Below are 17237 nucleotides of genomic sequence, written 5' to 3'. Positions count from 1 at the left end.
ATATAGTGAGGATCCCAGGATGCTCTGCCTGGGGCTTCTTCCTTCCTAGTCTTTCTTCTTTCTCTGCCTCCTAACTACCTAATTTGTGTAGCACTTAAATGTCACCTACTCCCTATTAGAGAAACCCAGGAAGTTAGCTTTTATTAAGATAGAAAAGAGAGAGAGATTTATGTACATGAGCGTTTTGCCCGTATGCATGTGTGTGTACCACATACACCCCTGGTGCCTGTGGAGGCCAGAATATGGGGTCAGATCTCCTGTAACTGGAGTTACAGATGGTTGTAAACCATCAAGTGGATGCTGGGAACGGAATTTAATAGGAGTACTCTTGGATACCACACCCTTCAAACTACAAAAAGAGTGTGTGCATGTGCATGTGTGTTTTAAGTGCTATGAATCTGGAGGAAATGAGGAGAGCTGAATAAAGGCTTAACCTCCTCCTAAAATCTTGTGGAGAATGATCCTTTCCCCCTTAGGCAGTTTTCTTTATACACAGATGGTCACACACATTATTTTAAATTTTTTTGCTAGTACTGGCCTTTTAAAAGTCTGGCACAGGATATAGTTTATAGGGTATAGATGTCACTAAAAATTGACACTGATGTTCAGTCCGTAGGATTCTGGGTTTGGTGCTCTTCTTCCGAGGACTTCAAAAGTTCCAACAAAATTCACTTTCAGAAAACTCAGAGACAAAGAGAACGTTCTCTCTTGAGAGACAGGCAAGAGCTGAGGCTGTAGCTCAGCGGGCTGAATGCTTGCCTACTGTGCAAGAGGCTGGCTTCCATCTCCCGCACTGTACGAATCTGGGTGTGGTACTCTGCTCCTGTAATTTTAGGCCTTGGGAGGCAAGAGGATCGGGAATTCAAGGGTACTGCGTTTATGAGCAGACTTCATGAGACTGTCTCCATTAAAACAAATAAAATAGAGGCAGAAAAACTTCATCAACTTTGGTCATTTGACATCATCAGACCCAGTCTTCTGACCACAGCTGCCTCTTGTGGTTTACAGACACCTATTGCCAGTGGGGGGTGTGGGGAGTAGGAGGTGCAGTTTAGGACTCTGGAAGATAGCAGATCTTCTTTAGAAAACCAAAGTAAAGGTTTGAAGCCAAGATAGGCTGATAGTCACTCTGTCCATTCCACACCCCTTCCTCCAATCTAGGGCTTTTAAAGGAGGAGAAGGAAGAGATGGAAAATGACTGGCATCTGTGGGGTCAGCTTTCCTTCCCAAGCTGGGGGCCGAGTAAACAAAAGGAGACGGGAAGAGAGGGAGTAAGGGGAGGGGGAAAGGAGAGAGGGAGAGGAAGAGGGAGGGAGAACAAAGCACACACACATATACACAAAACAAACAAACAAACAAACAAACAACGCAAAGAGCAACACCCACAAAACCCCAAACAATTGCAAAGAAGAGTTTAGAGGAAGCGTTTTTTTTCCCCCTTTCCCTCCTCTGCCGGGAATGCGGAGTTCCTGGCTCAGCTCAAGCCGGAGTTTCCCGTTCCCTGAGGCTAGTAGGTCAGGGCCGGGGGCTAAGAAAGCGGACCCCACAAAGCTTGCACCGTGCGCCCCGGGTGCACGCCACGGCGCACTGTCGCCGGTTTAAGGGGCGGGCCATGGCTCCACGTGCTTTCTGCTGAGTGACTGAACTACATAAACAGAGGCCGGGAAGGGGGCGGGGGAAAGAGGGAGAGAACAGCGTTTGACCGGTAGTAACCCCGGCGCTCGGCACTGCCGAATCTATAAAAGGAACTAGTCGCGGCAAAAACCAGTAATTCCGAGGGCGGGCGAGCGGGCCTGGACCAGCAGAGCCCACTTCTCTCTCCGCCGCGCAGCGCAAAGCTGGGCAGGGGGCGCCGCGAGACCCGCGCAGCCACAGCCGGCTCGGGGAGCTGTTCCCCCCCTTTTTCTCCCCCTTTCTGGAAGTGTTTGTGCAGGGGTTGGGGAAACAGACGCAAACAGCAAAGTGGAAAACAGGTAAGAGGTTCTTCAGTGACTTGGGCGTTTTGTTTTGGGGCTAAGGAAGATTTGGGAAGCTCTCCGTTTTGGGGACTTCAGGGGGACTCAAACTCCCACATCCCCTAATTCTGGGCATGTAAATAGGGCAGGGGAGGTATAAATGGGGAAAGAATGGTATGGGACAGGCCGTGGCGACCCTAGGACGCAGAACTGCAGCACTCGGGTCTCCCCTAATAGGAGACCAGGGAGAGCATCTCTGGAGTTGGAGACTCGCCTCTCGGGCGCAGTGAGAGCCAAGGTTCCCGGGCGTCCTAGGGACACAGCCACTGGGCTAGGGAGATGGAGATCCTCTTCTAAGAGTCTCCCTTTGTCTGGAACCAGGTAGGCCATCGCCCACAAGTGTCACATCTGACTCCCCACTTCATTATTTAACTGGTTTGTGTTGGCCTCTGACTTGGAGGTCCTCTTCCCGGGACTGGGGCGGTGTGTCCTTGTTTCCAAAGAACTCTAGTAGGAATTGTCCTAAACGGGATCTTTTGTGTTATTGCGTGCTTGAGTTCTCGGGGCTTTGTTCGACTCGGGGGTCCTGCCCTCAGGCTTCCTGTGCTCTGGAGCGCTGCAGCCCCTGGCACAAGGTGGGAGACCACTTTTGTTCCTTCTAAAAGCAGAAAACTTACGAGAGTCTGCAGAAACCCGAAACTGGGGTGCCCAATTCATCCTCAACCTCTGGTCCATCTTCTTGCTTTTTGCTAGTCGTCCCTTGGGGAGACTTCGGGCCGAGCACCGATTAAGAAGCTGGGGCTAGGTTGTGCAGCCGAATGACCGCAAGTAACCCCAGCGGGCAGCGCAGAACTCGCAGCCCGGGTGCTGGGCTGGGCTCCGCCGCCAGGGGGTGGGGGCTGGGCGGCCTGCGGGTGGCCCCTGGAGACTGGCCCGCAGCGCCTCCTGGCAGGGTAGCCTAGGTATGGCCTGGTGCAGAGTGAGTCTCTAGTCCTTTCACTTCACAGTGCATCTGGTCAAAGCTGGTGTTTTCAAACTGGGAGGAACCCTGAGGGCCAGGGAAGCCAATCTATGGTTTGTTTGTTTTCTTTTCTCTCTCTCTCTCTCTCTCTTTCTTTTTTTTTCTTTTTTCTTTTTTTTGCGTTTCCTGCCCAGGCCGTTGCTAACTGAGACATGGTTCTTGGGGATGTTTGCTGATGACAGGCTTGTGAGTAGGTGCCTGTATTTTTTTTCTCCATTTACCTCTGGAAAGGCGAGAAATACTTATTAAACAGTTTCTGTGTGTTGTTGTTGTTGTTGTGTGTGTGTTTATTTGTTTGGGAAAATTAAGTATTTGTCACTAGATATAATTGGTTTGCCCCATTTGCTGCATTGGTACCACCACTAAAAAACAAAACAAGAATTTACTATGACATTCCCTCAAAGGAAGTGGGCAGAATAAATGTATAATAAAGGACAGCTAGTCAACAAAACAAAAGGAACGCTTCCTGGCTTAAGATGTAGGTCAATGGTAGAGTGTCTACCTTGTACAAGACCTTGGGTTCTAGCACCACCAACCGCAAAAGCAAAACAAAACAACACAAAACTTCCTTGAAGACAATTGTTACACCACTTTCTTTCTGTGGCTCAATCCTCACCTCCCACAACACACACCTGACACATGCCGGCAGGCTCGAAAGCACACCCTTACCACTTAGTCATAGCTTGGAACCCAGACCTAGGTATTGATACTCTACAAGACATAAATGCCAATTAAAAAGTACTTGTTTATCATCTCGCCTTTTCTTTCAGCCCATTTTTAATATTCTAGTGCCGACATAAGGACAACATACTGCTCTTCCTATTGTTACAAAAAACTTACCCCACATCAAAGGAGGCATAGACAGCCTAAAGAATATTCGAGTGGATAGTATAATATATAAAATAATAAATTACAGTTTCTATTGTAAGCATGTCTTTTCCTCGGCACTGTCACAAGTCATTAAAATAGGGATTTTTTTTTTTAAAACCGTGTGATGCACAGGGTTGATCGTTACCTATGTGAGAACAAGTTGAATTTGACGGGTGAGGGAAGAAAATTTTCAGTAACATAATGCTCATAGTACCTTTTTAGAGCAAAAATTGCTACCATAGAATAAGTCATGTGTCTCATTGTAAAAGTCACTGGTGTTCTGGAGGATTCAGTGGTGGTGACTTGGATATCTGTGATATGTGTCTTCCTGAAGATGAGTATTTTAAATCCAGCCCCCTAAAGTATTTGTATTAGCACCTAAAGGCAGGCCTGTTATGGACCTCGGATAAATCCTGGTTTGGAATGTGTTCGTGGTTTATGGGAGACCTTGAGTTAGTCTGGAATTGGAAAGGGTGGGTGGGGCTTGTTGGTTTTCTACCTCTGTTCATGGAAACCCCAATGCAAACACTATTTTAAAAATGAATGAAACTTAGCAACCCAGCTATGTGCTACCTTACCTATGTGGAGAGGAGCGGGAACATTTTTACATTAAGTTTTTTTCTCTTTAAGCATTGTTTTTCCACCTCATAAAGGAGCATGTTTATGTGGGCTGCATTTGTAGTGACTGAAAATGGTTAGAGCTTTGCTTTTCTTTTTAAAGATTAGTTTTAGTTTTAAAGATACTTAAATGGACAATCCTTTAATTTCTTAAATTAGGAACTGTCTAGATTTTTTAGAAAATACATATGCACATAGCTTTGGCATATCTTAAACATTAAAGTATAAATACATTTTCATATATCTAGATGTTAAATAAATAATGGAATTATAATGTACCTATGGTCAGTTATTCTGGCATTAAATTTTAAAGGATTAGTTTTAATACTTGTTTGATTTACTTGCACTGGGAGAGCGCCTGCATTAAAAACATTGGAGACAGCCTTTGCACAAGGAAGAGAAAACACCTGGAATACCAATTACAGACATGTTTGTGTCTTAATAGATACTTACTTGGTGCTATCCCCAGTTTTTCTCAGACGTCGAGTTAATCTTCAAAAAAAGCTTGTTTGTTGTACCTACAGATTAAGATGGCGGAAGGCTAACTGGTCCTTGGCTTTCCATTTTCAATTCCAGAAGCCTTCAACTGTCCACCTTAAGTGAGACACTGGTAATATTTCACATGATGTGAAAGGAGGTTTTCTGTGTATTCATTTGCTATCATTCTTATCAGAAACTATGATCTGTTTCATATTCCCATTTTTGCTCTGTGGTAGTTCGTCAAATTCTCTTCTGGAAGAGACCTTGGTTGCAATGCAGTGCAAATGAACAAACAATATAACAACAACAACAACAACAACGGCAACACCCAAACAGTAACATTTGCTCAATTCTCATTTAAAAACAAACCCAAAACTTGGTTTTAAATGAAGGCAATATTCTTGTATCAGCTAATTAATTGTGACTAGTGTGACCTCAGACATGAAATGGTTTTCATTTGAGTCTTAAAGCTGTACCATAGTCTGTACAGGACCTGTACAGAACCTGAACTATACAAAAGCAGCCTGTCTGAGTTTATTGTTGACCATGGGAGAACATCACATCTGTTTTCTAAAAAGAGAGGAAAAGGTTTGAAATTCTTTTTAGTTTTTTAACTCCATTTTGGAAAAAAAAAATCTAAAACCCTCTAGACTTTGCAGACTTGAAGTCCTGACAGAAAGAGTGTTCTCCTACTCCTGAGTCTCCTGGACCCTCTAGCTCCCTCCCATTCTGCACTTTCATTGGAGCTGGTCCCCATGTTCATGCATGTCATGTACCTAGGTTTCAAAATTATAATCACCATTTGTCTTTCTGGGGCTTGCTTGCTTCTCTAAAGAGAGGTCTTTCACCCTGTTTTCCCCTTGCACGTAATCTGTCTCTCTAATACTGAAATTGACAAATACTAACTTGAACCAGTCAGCCAAGAGGCTGGGTGCTGCTTGTTTCCTGTGTTTTAAAACTACCCCAACAAATGAGACATTCTCAGAAAAGTGTTAGAAAATGATATGGCCATGGACATCATTACGGTACATTGATGAATTTTGGTGCATGCTTAAATTATTTAGGCTAGATGACTCAAGTAGAACAAACGGTTCTACTCGCCCAGTTCCATTTTCTTTTTTGAGGCAGCTGTGATTTGAGACAATAGTCTCTGATGCTCCATTTAAATATCTTTGAGTTATTCATTAATATAATCTTATGGATAAGCACGAGACAACTCATTAGGTGATTAGGTTTAGACACTTTAAAAAGTACAATAGCTTCTGCATTATTTCTGCTTTTCACACTTTTTAGGTATGTGTTTTAAAATCTGGGTTTTGTGTGTCATTTCTAAGAATTCGAGGGCACGAAGGAGTAAGAATGGTATCAGCCTAGGTGTCTATCAACAGGTAAATAGATGATAAAAGATGTTCTTGTCCTATTAGGTCAGGCTCTGCTCTGAAGGTCTCACTACCTCCTAATTATAATACTCTGACCATGACTTTGACACATGGGCCTTGAAAAGACCTTCAAGATCCCCAATTTAGGAGAAATTTCTCTTACTACCTCCTCCAGGACACTTTCTTTGGAAAGTGTTAGGAAAACTCACTCCTCTGTGCTCCTGTAAACAGGTTGATACTGATTCCCAAATGCTGTTCACCCTTTCCATCCGTGTCTGAAGAAGTGGATGAACAGTTTTTTATGTATAGGGCAATAAGGGTAGGATAAGGGTAGGCCTATTCTCTTGTGCTGACTGGATTGTATTTCTATGGCATCTGGGTACATTAGGCCCTGGCAGGTGTATGTATATGTATATGTATATGTATATATGTATATATGTATATATGTATATATATGTATATATTTATTTATTAAACTTCTAAATATTAGATTTATTTATTTTATGTTTATTCAGTTATACCTGCATGCATGTCTGTGTAACATGTACCTGCTTGGTCCCTGCAGAGGTTAGAAGAGGACCTTGGCTTCTGTGGATTTGGCATTATGGATGGTTGTGAGCCACCATGTGGGTGCTGGGAACCAATTCAGGTCCTCTGCAAGAGCAAACAGTGCTCTTACTCTCTGAGCCATCTCTTCAGTCTCTTTTTGTTTTTAACATCATCTATTCTAGTTTATTCAACAGGTCAGTAGACGATACAGTATTAACCTGTTGATAGACACCTGATAGGAAAGAGCATTCCTTTATTTTGTGTCCTAGAGCAGTAGGATCCCTTGCCTAAATGCACTCCCTAAGCCGTCAGTCGTTAATTGGAAAATAAATTCTTACTCCTTTGCTTCCTCTATCCTGGATGACTTCTCCTCTTCCAGAACTCACAGTTATAATGGCCTTTAGAAGAGTAAAGAGAAATTGTGTACACAAAAGGGTTAAATGGACACGGACTTCTCAAATATTGGCCTGGTCTCATTTGTTTATAGTCTCTTTTGGGCCAGTTTGAATCATACGGGGGTTTTTAACTGGAACTCCTCTTGCTCTCCCAAAGACAAAGCATCTCTTAGCTTTAAGTTCAAATGAGAAGGAAATTTTTACAGAACTCCTGGATGTTGAGGGTCTTCGAGGTGATGTTTTCTTTATGCAAATGTATAAAATCCGGATACTAATTTTGGTTGGTGTTAATTGTGATTCGAGGCAGATGTATTTCTTTTTTATAAACTTGTTAATGATGGTGTTAGTTGTAGTGGGACCTTGAATTTAAAATAAAGCCAGCCTTTGGTTGGCTTGTGTTTATCAGTTATCAGTCTTATGGGGATTTGCAAATTTAATTGAAATGCTGCCTTTAGCCCCCTTTGCTGAGCAGGCCATACTTCACGTGATCAGAGGGTGGTTCTTCCCTGCTGAGGAGCAGTTTCAATGGCTTTCATTAAGGAGAGTAGAGCCTGCGGAGACCAATGGGGCACTGTGTCCTCAAACAGAGCTCCATTTGGGGACACCGGCTCTCACCTGATGTAGCCACTTAGTGCATTGTTGCTTGGAGACTGGAGTGTGTGACTTTTTAAATGGCACCATAAAATCTATTTTTCTTTTCTTTTTTTTTTTTAAATGAGGCTCCCCAAGTCCCACCCAGTAATTGAGTCCCATTTTCCCCTGAATACTTTTCCTTTGCTACACTGAATATTTGATTTGTGGAATCTTAATAACAGAGTCACTTTTAAAGAAAGGAATGCATAGAATTTTGATAATACTGGACTCATCTGAGATGAATTTTCTTTTTGCATGATCCTCCCAAACCCCAAATAACAGTGTTCGAATTGTCAGTACTAAAAAAAATAAAAAGTGGACACACCCATAAGGTTTTGTTTTTCAGAACCACTTGTGGTCTTACTCCTCTTTCTCCACCTCCTCTAGTTAGGTAGCCAGCAAAGTGGCTTGTTTGTCTTTTTGTGGAGAAGGTGTCAGAAGGACTTGGTGCCTCTGTGCCTCAGTTGGCAGCCTAATGACATTCTCAATTATCTAGTTAGTTGGCGCTTGCTGTGCTGCAGAACTGACATGTTTGGGACACAGGGCATCTGCTTGCCCTGCTTCAGGAGTTGGCTGGTGAAAGGGCAGTCTGGAGAAGGGTCCTGGTAACAGTCACCTGATCTCTAAGCTGGCCCTGGATAAGAGCTCCGTTTGGTTAAAACGAAAGGAGTGAAGTCTTGAGGTAGAAAAGCAGTGTGCAGATATTGAAAGGGTTCCTTAAGTTTTTAAGTTGAACCTGTGGGCTTAGAGCTCAGGGGGCTCCTGAATAGTGCTGAGTGTTTTATATTTTGGGGTGAACCCCCAGGGATAGTGTCCTTTTCAGCTGGTGTATTCATGTGAGTTCTGTTGTTTGCTTTTTAACACAGCTGGAAATGGTGTCTTGGCTTAGGGTCATTTAAACAACTTATTCAGCAGGGTGCACTTGCTGAGCCAGTGGCTGGGGAAGAGTATAGGTAGATCCGAAAAGAGGTATAGGATTGAACCCCAGACTTCTAAAATAATTGATTTAGAAGTTGGATGAAATAGGACAGAGGAAGCCTTAGGCAGGACCCAAGTAAGTCTTGGACAGCTACAGAAAACAGCTGACTCACAGGGCAGTGTGGGGATTAAATAGAGACCCCAGAAGGGGATTTTATGGCACAATCTTGGTATCCTGAAGTGCTTGCTACCAGGGATACCCAGGTAAGTTTCACTTCTCTCAGTGCTCTGGAAAGGCCATGGAAGGAAATGGTATTCTCTCTGTGGACCAAGAGAGGAGTGAGATTCCTTTAATTGCCTGCCCACTCTCTGCCCCACCCTGGATGAAAGCGTCCTTCTGTGAAGTAGGTAGTACTCATTACAATAACAATGTATCCTGCCCTTACTTTGTTCCAGGAACTAGATAAATGTTTTATATACACTGTTAGCTCTGTTTGATGCAGAGAATGCAGAGCTTCAGAATCTTTAGGGATACAGAGTCGGTGAATATTCTCTGACTCCAACACCTTTTTCTGTGCTGTACATTAGCATGTGAGCCAGCGATGTGAGCCAGATATGATTGTTGCTACTATGCCACTGAACCCTGTCTCCCAAGATGTTCTTGGAAAATCATCTTAGAACAATAGGAAATATTATCCAGTCAAGTTTGTCTTCAAATCAGGGCTTGCAGGTAGCTTGAAGATCAAGGTAAAGGAATGCACTAGGCCCTTGCCAAAGTACCTCTTAGCTTAGCATTTTGACCACAGTTGAAGATTTTTTACATTTCTCCTTGTGACAAGTCAGTCATGAGGGTAGGTTGATTTCTATACTGAGAAGGTTCAATTCCTTGTGTGCTACATCTCCCTGGCCAGGGAAAAAGGTGAATGTTTGTATTATTTGCTAAATTCTTCCTTTGATGTTTGCCCTGCGTTTGTTTACTGGAAATCAGTGAGAGGTGAGGGGGTGATCTCTAACATTTTGCTAGAGTTTTCCTCTGATTTTACTATAGAGGGACAAGGATTTGGGTTCAATACAGATCTGCTTTCAGAAAAGCCTGGCTTTTAAGCATTTTAAAAAAAGACCTGAGGCCATTTGTTTAGCTGTTAGTAACACCGGAAGTCTCAGGGCGGTGAGTAGGATCTTTGGCTGTGTAACTATCAGAGACTTGATGGGGAGTAGTTTTTGATTTTTAGAATCTCTTGTAGAATAGAACTGTCAACAACAGGAGGAGCTGCTTAATGTGAGGAATTGCTTCTGGAAGGTGAGTTACAGATCGGCACAACACTCATGCCTTTCTTACTTCCGATTTTGGTCTTTCTTTTTCTTTTTTAATTTCATAGCTCTTGTTTTGAAAATGAAGCTTTGTGTAAGAATTTTGTCTTGGAAGTTGGCTATGTGTTCCAGGTGGGGGAAAACACATGCAGCTGTTTATAGTCTTACTGTTATGAATAAGGATGTATGTTTGATGCATTTGACATTTTGAACCCTGCTGCCTCCCTAGTTCATTTGGCATTTTGAACCCTGCGTCCACAGCTTCTGCAGTTTTTTTTTAACTATTTATTTACTTATTATATGTAAGTACATTGTAGCTGTCTTCAGACACCCCACAAGAGGGCATCAGATCTCATTGCAGATGGTTGTGAGCCACCATGTGGTTGCTGGGATTTGAACTCAGGACCTCTGGAAGAGCAGTCAGTGCTCTTAAGCACTGAGCCATCTCACCAGCCCCGCTTCTGCAGTTTTAATTAGGTGGTTCTTAGCACAGCCTTTTCTGAAACAGTGATATTCTTCTGGAGTGACAGGATCAGTTCGTTTGAGGTTGATTTTTTTGTCTTAAAGACCTCTTACCCTCTTCGATTTTTACAAATTTCAATGTTAAGACATTTCAGTCTTATGAATATTCTCTCTAGGTAGTGATGCATTTCTGGGGCATCCAAGTGCCTGTTTGTTGGCTTGAGTAAGAGCACATTTAGGGGACCACTAACAAGGATGGCTTCTGGGTAGTGAGCCTGTGACTGGAGGCTAAGAAAGCTACATCAAAGCAGTCATCTTAGCTTCAGGCATGTATTAGGCTGGTGGGTCAGTTTTGGGGAAATTATAGGATGTCTCACAATCCCTCCTGCCCCACAGCAACCCATCTGGTCTGAAATCATGGACGCAGTGAGCCTGTGCGGCCGGCCAGGTCTCCTGGCCTTTAATAAACTCATTAGGCTTCTCCCTGAACATGGCTGCTGATCCAGAGACAACGACTCTGAGAGGCTAGTAGAGAACGGGCCTTTTCTATAGCAAGCATACTCTGTTGGGCTTACAGGTTTCATCCCTGATATTTCAGAACCTTGCCACAACCCTCTGGGGATGAGGCAGGAGCCTCATCTGTTCTTCTTGTTTTTGCATCCGTATCTCATGAATAGGCAATGAGTTGAGCTCAGCACCTTTGCATGTCTGCTACAGTTGGACCTATTTCCTGCTTTGTAGTTTACCGTCTCATCATTTAGCAGTATGAAACACCTCAGATACGCACTTTTTATTTGTCCATTTTTACCTCCCCTAAAGAAAGGAAATCTACAGACAGTTGTATTAAGGCATGCCTGCAGCTATGGACTGAAATTTCACTTTGTATCTGGTTTCTGCTAACTGGAAATCTGTTGTCTTAAGAAAGCAGAGCTTACACATGTCCATAGAGAAACACATATATTTATTTATTGAAAGGTTTCGAGAATAGATGTCATATAACCATTGCCGTTTGAAAATGAAAATTAGTTGCTGGGTGGGCATGCTGAATTTCTGAACTATTTAAATGGAATGGGAAAGAGAAATGCATTCGGAAGAATAAACAGAGTCAGAAGAGAAACAGCTTACTGGGAAGAGGCAGGTAACTGTTCTAAAAACAAAACAAAACAAAACAAAAACAAAACAAAACCCCGAAGAAACAAACTGTCATTTAAGAACTACCTGAGTGCCAGCTCCCAAGTGTAGGCAAGTGATTTGCCTCTGGGGGTCCTCAACATCTCAGCTTGTAAGACGACTGCAGGAGAGTGTGGTGGGGATGGGGGATATTTCCTAAACTCCAAGGCACTTGGTCTACAAATACATCTATGGAATGGAACACAGACTTGGAGCTCCTACCCCTTTCCTGTCCAGGAAGACCAACTTCTCAGTTCCAGTGAGACGTGACACTTACATGGTCACTGCTTGGGGATTTTTGTTGTTGGGAAACAGGCACTGTATTAGGTATTGCCAGTCATGTGTTGAGTGACTCTCTCTCTCAGGGAGCCTGACACTAGAACCCTGGTTGTATTCTTTCAGGAAGGAACATAACAGGCCTAACCTTTTGTTCACATACAGCAATGATTTCTCTCTCTCTCTCTCACTCACTCACTCACTCACAGAGTCTCTCTGTATATCCTTGGCTGTCCTGGAACTTGCACTGTAGACCAGAATGGCCTTGAACTCAGAGATCTACCTGCCTCTGCCTTCTGAGTGCTGAGAATACAGATGATGTCACCACTGCCAGGCCCTGCCCTATGTTTCTGTCAACAGACTAAATGCTTCAGAGTGGGGAAGAAGTTCTTGGTTGTTTTTTTTTTTCTACTATAAATTCTTCAGCTTTACCTTTACTATGTTTCTTCTTCTGTTTTCAGTAGGTCTCTTGTCTCATCTCTCTTTGAGATACATTTGTCAGGTTCAAAATGTCAAAATGATCTGGTCAGGAGGAGAGGGGTGATCAGAGCTCTAACTGACAGTTGCCAACATGTTCTCTTCCCACCAAGGTTCCTATGACAGTCCCCCCTCCCTCCCATTCCCCCACCCCGTGTGTGTGTGTGTGTGTGTGTGTGTGTGTGTGTGTTTTCTTTTGCTAATGTCAGAGTCTGCCTGGCTTTCCAGTTTGTTTTAGGGACAAATGAAAAGAATTTATAATGCTGGCTGGTGGGTAGCCTAAGGTTGGCCCAGCTTCTCACTTCTTCCTTCTAGAGATGTTTCATGAGAGGGAACCTCCTCTCATGTTGACGTTTCCCACTTTTCTCTGCTATAGTGAGGGCCCCTGAAAATAGGATCTATGCCTTTCTTACTCTCCTCTGAATCGTAAAGGTCTTCAGCAGCACATCACTTGTGATAGGCGCCCACTTGATAGTTGTTGCGGTTAACAGGAGCCTGGCAGAGTTGAAGAGGAGGTTCTTTGGCCAAATTACCAAGTAATGATTTGGTATTTACCTACTGTACTCCCTCTCGGGACTCCTACCATAATCAGGCCTTATAGTACGCAGTCCTTAAGTCTAAGGCATAGTCGGACTCTTGGCGTGTGTTAGGTAGTAAAATAGAAAGAGACTGTTTGGTGTTGGGTTTATTGATGTATGATTTACATTCTGTAAAATTTACCCTCCTAAGAAAGTATGCGGTTGGGCTTTTCACAGATATACACAATGGTGTAAATGGTGTAACTTTAACCACTTTCCCAATATTGAGTCATACATGCTCCTTTGTGGACTTGTCTCTCTTCACCTATAACCTTTGACAACCAGTGGCCTGTTTCCAGTCTTTCTCGTTTCTGTTTTTTCACAGTGCTTAGTACAACTCAGATATTATATAGTTGTCTTCTGTGTCTGCTTTATTTGTCTGAGCGTACAGCTGTTGAGATTTGTGTGTGTTGTTGCGTGTGTCAATGCTGGCTACATTTTTATTGTTCAGTAATACTTCATTTTTGTTTATTCACTTGTTGATGGACATTTGGTTGTTTTCAACCGGCTTTTCTGTATAAGGGCTCTATGCGTATTTGCATATGTCTTTGTGTGGGCTTCTGCTCTCACTTCTTTTGGGTAAAATGGAGTGAGACGATCAGATCATTTTATAACTGAATGTGTAACCTTATAAGAACCTATCACATTTTTCCACAGTGGCTCTTGTAACTTATGTTCCTGAAGTCAGTGTATTGAGTACTCCACACACTTGCTCGTGCTTTTAAGTTTAGGTTTGGTGTGTGTAATGATATCACATTGTGTTTTTAATTTGCATTTCCCTATAAGTACTAGTGTAAGCATCTTTGCATATTTAGGATGGTTATGTTTTAGCAGACTTCCGTCTTCTGTAGACTGGAAAAACTTCCAAATGCCAGTGGCAGTGTTTGAAGTAAAAATTGCTAAACAAATTGGTGGAAGATTAGAGCAGTCACTTCATCCAGATTCATCTTGCACAAATCTAGGTTGGGATGTGGAAATTGCCAGATTGATAATGCTGAGAATCGGAGAGATGGCTCCAAGGACTTGAACATGAAGCTTAGCAGAGCGCCTGTTCCATGACCCTAGTGGTTTTGGGAAGTCTATGTGGTCCTTGGCTAAACCTGATGTCTATGCAAAGTAGACTGAGATTCACTTAAGCTTCCCAGGATGCCTGAGGAGTCACCAGGGAAGCTTCGAAGTCCTTCGTGACTCTCTTGAGCTTGCTGTAGAAGCAACTGAACGCAGGACTCCTTCCCTGGGGACCAGTTGCCTGAATCAGTTAATCAAGCTTGAGAAATCAGTTACCACAGGCCCAAGAATGCCATCAACCTTGAATTCTGAGACCCTGTTTTTCATGGTCATCTTTTAAAAATGTAATTGAGGCCATATCCCCTCAGTGCTCCCAACAAGCCGGTACTGATTTATTTGCTTAAGGGCAATTCAGAGATGGAGGGTAAGGAATATTGCTGTCCTAACTCAGAAGGGGACAGACTTTTCAGGGAAAGTACTGCAAAAAATCTGCTCATTCAGACATTGGTGGAGAGAGGTGACCAGGAAGGATTCCTGAGCTAGTAGCAACTCAGAATTGAGCTAGTAGAGGCCCAGAATTGTGGAGGAATTAGGCAGGCTCACAGTTCTGGAGAAAGCGTTGTTCTGGGCAAAGGAACAGGGCAGTGTAGTCCTAGGCATAGGAGAGCATTAGTGCAACATGTCCCTAGCATGTGAGTCCTCCAGGTCTGGCCAAGGGAGGAAGTGATAGTTGCTGGAGGCCCACCAGGGAATTTGAGTAAATCTTGGTGAGAACTCCATCCAGGGTGGTGGGAAGCTGGTGAAGGGTAGGCAAGTACCGTATGTAGATATTTGGTTTGAGTCAAATAGTTCTGGTGCTCCTGTGTCGAAGGGAGGAGAATAGGGGTGAGCCTGGAGCCAAGGAGGCCATTTTGAAATTGCTACTCCAGTCACGTAGGATCAAGATGAGATTGGGCTCTTGATTGACGAAGATTCTGAAGTGGGATTGCTTCCAGCCAGTGCCTGGAAATTCATGTAGGGACAGGAGCAAGTGTACCATACTTCGAAACATTGAGAAATCTAGTGCACAGGACTACTCTCCCCACACCCCCATGCCGTTTGAGGTTTGTTTGTTCACTTCTTTGGAAAACTGATGTGGAAATGTCCCATTGTCTTTTGATTCCTGGGTAGAAGGACTCAGGCATTTCCCCTCACGTGGGTAAAGTTGCCCTCAGCATGGATCTCTGTGTTCAGAGAGTGAGGTATGGGTGAGAATTGTGCAGGTGTCCAGGAGGGCTGGGCTGTAATGTTTGCATTTTTATAGCCACAGGAGAATTTTTCCTCTAGTCTCAGGACATCCGTGCTGTGTCCCTGAGGAACCTGGAGTCCAAAACTGGTTTCGGAGATTCAGAAACTCATCAGCTTCTAGGAAAGTGTCCTCCAAGAAAACCCAGTTTTTCTTTCTTATCCCAAGGGCACTCTGCAGGGCTGTGTTCTCTTCTCTCATCTCATGAGCGCTGTGTGGGGCTCTGTCTTTATTTCCCCTGAACATCTCTGCTCAGGAGTCAGGATACAGATTCGACCCCAGAAAGCAATCCTAAGCTATTCAGAGTTTGTCCTTCCTACTTTACTCACTCCACCCCTCACTTTCCAGAAACAAGAAAGAGCAGAATGTCTTCTTTAGATAAGCAGCCATTTCTCTGTTGGACGATACCGGCAACTGCACAGCTGAGAGTGTGGGTGGGAGATGGGGGCCTGGATTTCTCTGTCGTATGCATTATGCTGTGGACTGTATTTCGAATTTATTTCTTTCACTTCATTTAATACTGTAGAATACCATACATGGTAGATGTCACTGCCCCCTGTTTGAATGAGAAACTTGCTGCTCAGAGACCATAAATCTTGTCTTGCGATCACAGTTGGATATCTGGGTGCTAGTACCTACCAGGGTTCACTCTAATATTTAATTTCCCTTTTGTTACAGTGCATTTATTATATTCCAGCCTTTCCTCCATTTTACTTTACAATGGGCTCTGAGAAAATTTCTGTACCCTATAAATCAGCTAAGTGATTCCTGGAGAGTGGCTTTAACTGGAAAGGAATCCAGTTAATAATTCTTTAATATTTTAAGTGCCACTTAAAAACATTTTGGTCACCTCCCTGTCAGTGCTCTGAGTCCAGTTGGCATCTCTCAACAGGGAACTGCAAGCCAAATGGTACTGGCTAGGTCTTCCTCTTGCTATTGGTCTAAGTCATCTTATTGCTGTAAGGAACTGTGTGTAGTCTGTGCCCTTTTTGGGTTTGCCGAGCAACAATAAGGAAGAAGGCTTTAGGATTTAACTATCATAGAATTTCCGATTTATTATATCATTACTAAATGAGCTAGAATTAGTCGTTATAGGGCATGCATTTTTCTGGACATGTTGATTTCTGGACATTTTGTTTTCTTCTTCTTTCCTAGAAATTTTTAATCTTAGTTGTCTTTTATCAGGTAACAAAGGGTATCCCAGGGACCTAAAATCCTATTAGAAACCTCCCATCATCGAGATCATGGGTTTTGAGTGTAGGTTTTGGTTTTGTCTCGTAGCATTTCACCCTGATATTCCACCTTATCTACAATAGAAGGCTACTAGATGCCACAGTCACTAGGAGTCATTTCATAGCAGTGGTTTCTGCTGAGGGTTTGCGACTAGCAACGATTGCCTGGTCCCTGCTTTAATAACCTGTGTGTCCCTCTTCCTCCTGATACTTTTCAGTTTCCCCCTGTTCCTTAGCTTGCTTTAGCTGAAGTCTTTGGTAGTTTTCCAGCATTGGATAAATACAGCTGGATAGTGGGTAAAAAGGACAGTGGGTAAGGAGGACACACAGACTGTTGTATGACCTCTTCAAGAAAATCTCTAGGATGGTGAACTGTCTCCCAGGAAGACCTTTGCAAGATCCGTGTAGGAGAGAAGCAGCCATGTATTCAGGTGTAGGTAGAGCAAGTCCAGACATGTGCTCCATATGTCCCAACTGTAGGAGCCTGCCGTGTTCACAGATGCCCTGCTGGGATCAGGCCTTGGCAGGCTCACTTCTCTGTGGGATACTGTTCTCTTTCTACAGAGACACAACACAAGCTTTGTCCATATCACGTGGGAGCCAGGTGTCCGTGGCATTGC

General features: G+C 43.4%; 1 protein-coding gene across 3 annotated transcripts in view; it reads left to right on the top strand.

Annotated features, from left to right (window-relative positions):
- The first annotated feature begins 1766 nt into the window (after positions 1 to 1766).
- Abca1 (ATP binding cassette subfamily A member 1) overlaps positions 1767 to 17237 on the top strand; it is a 119490-nt gene continuing 104019 nt past the window's right edge. For 2 of the 3 annotated variants that reach the window (XR_003712983.1, XM_028780032.1), the window contains exon 1: positions 1858 to 1973. The gene's annotated coding sequence lies outside the window, so the exon portion shown is untranslated. Of the gene's footprint in view, positions 1974 to 17237 lie in introns of all 3 variants that reach the window. The other variant, XM_028780033.1, reaches the window with a different exon arrangement.

This window comes from Grammomys surdaster, unplaced genomic scaffold, assembly GCF_004785775.1.
Source record: "Grammomys surdaster isolate TR1022 unplaced genomic scaffold, NIH_TR_1.0 363, whole genome shotgun sequence".
Classification (NCBI taxonomy): domain Eukaryota; kingdom Metazoa; phylum Chordata; class Mammalia; order Rodentia; family Muridae; genus Grammomys; species Grammomys surdaster.
This window is presented reverse-complemented; position numbering and strand designations above follow the sequence as displayed.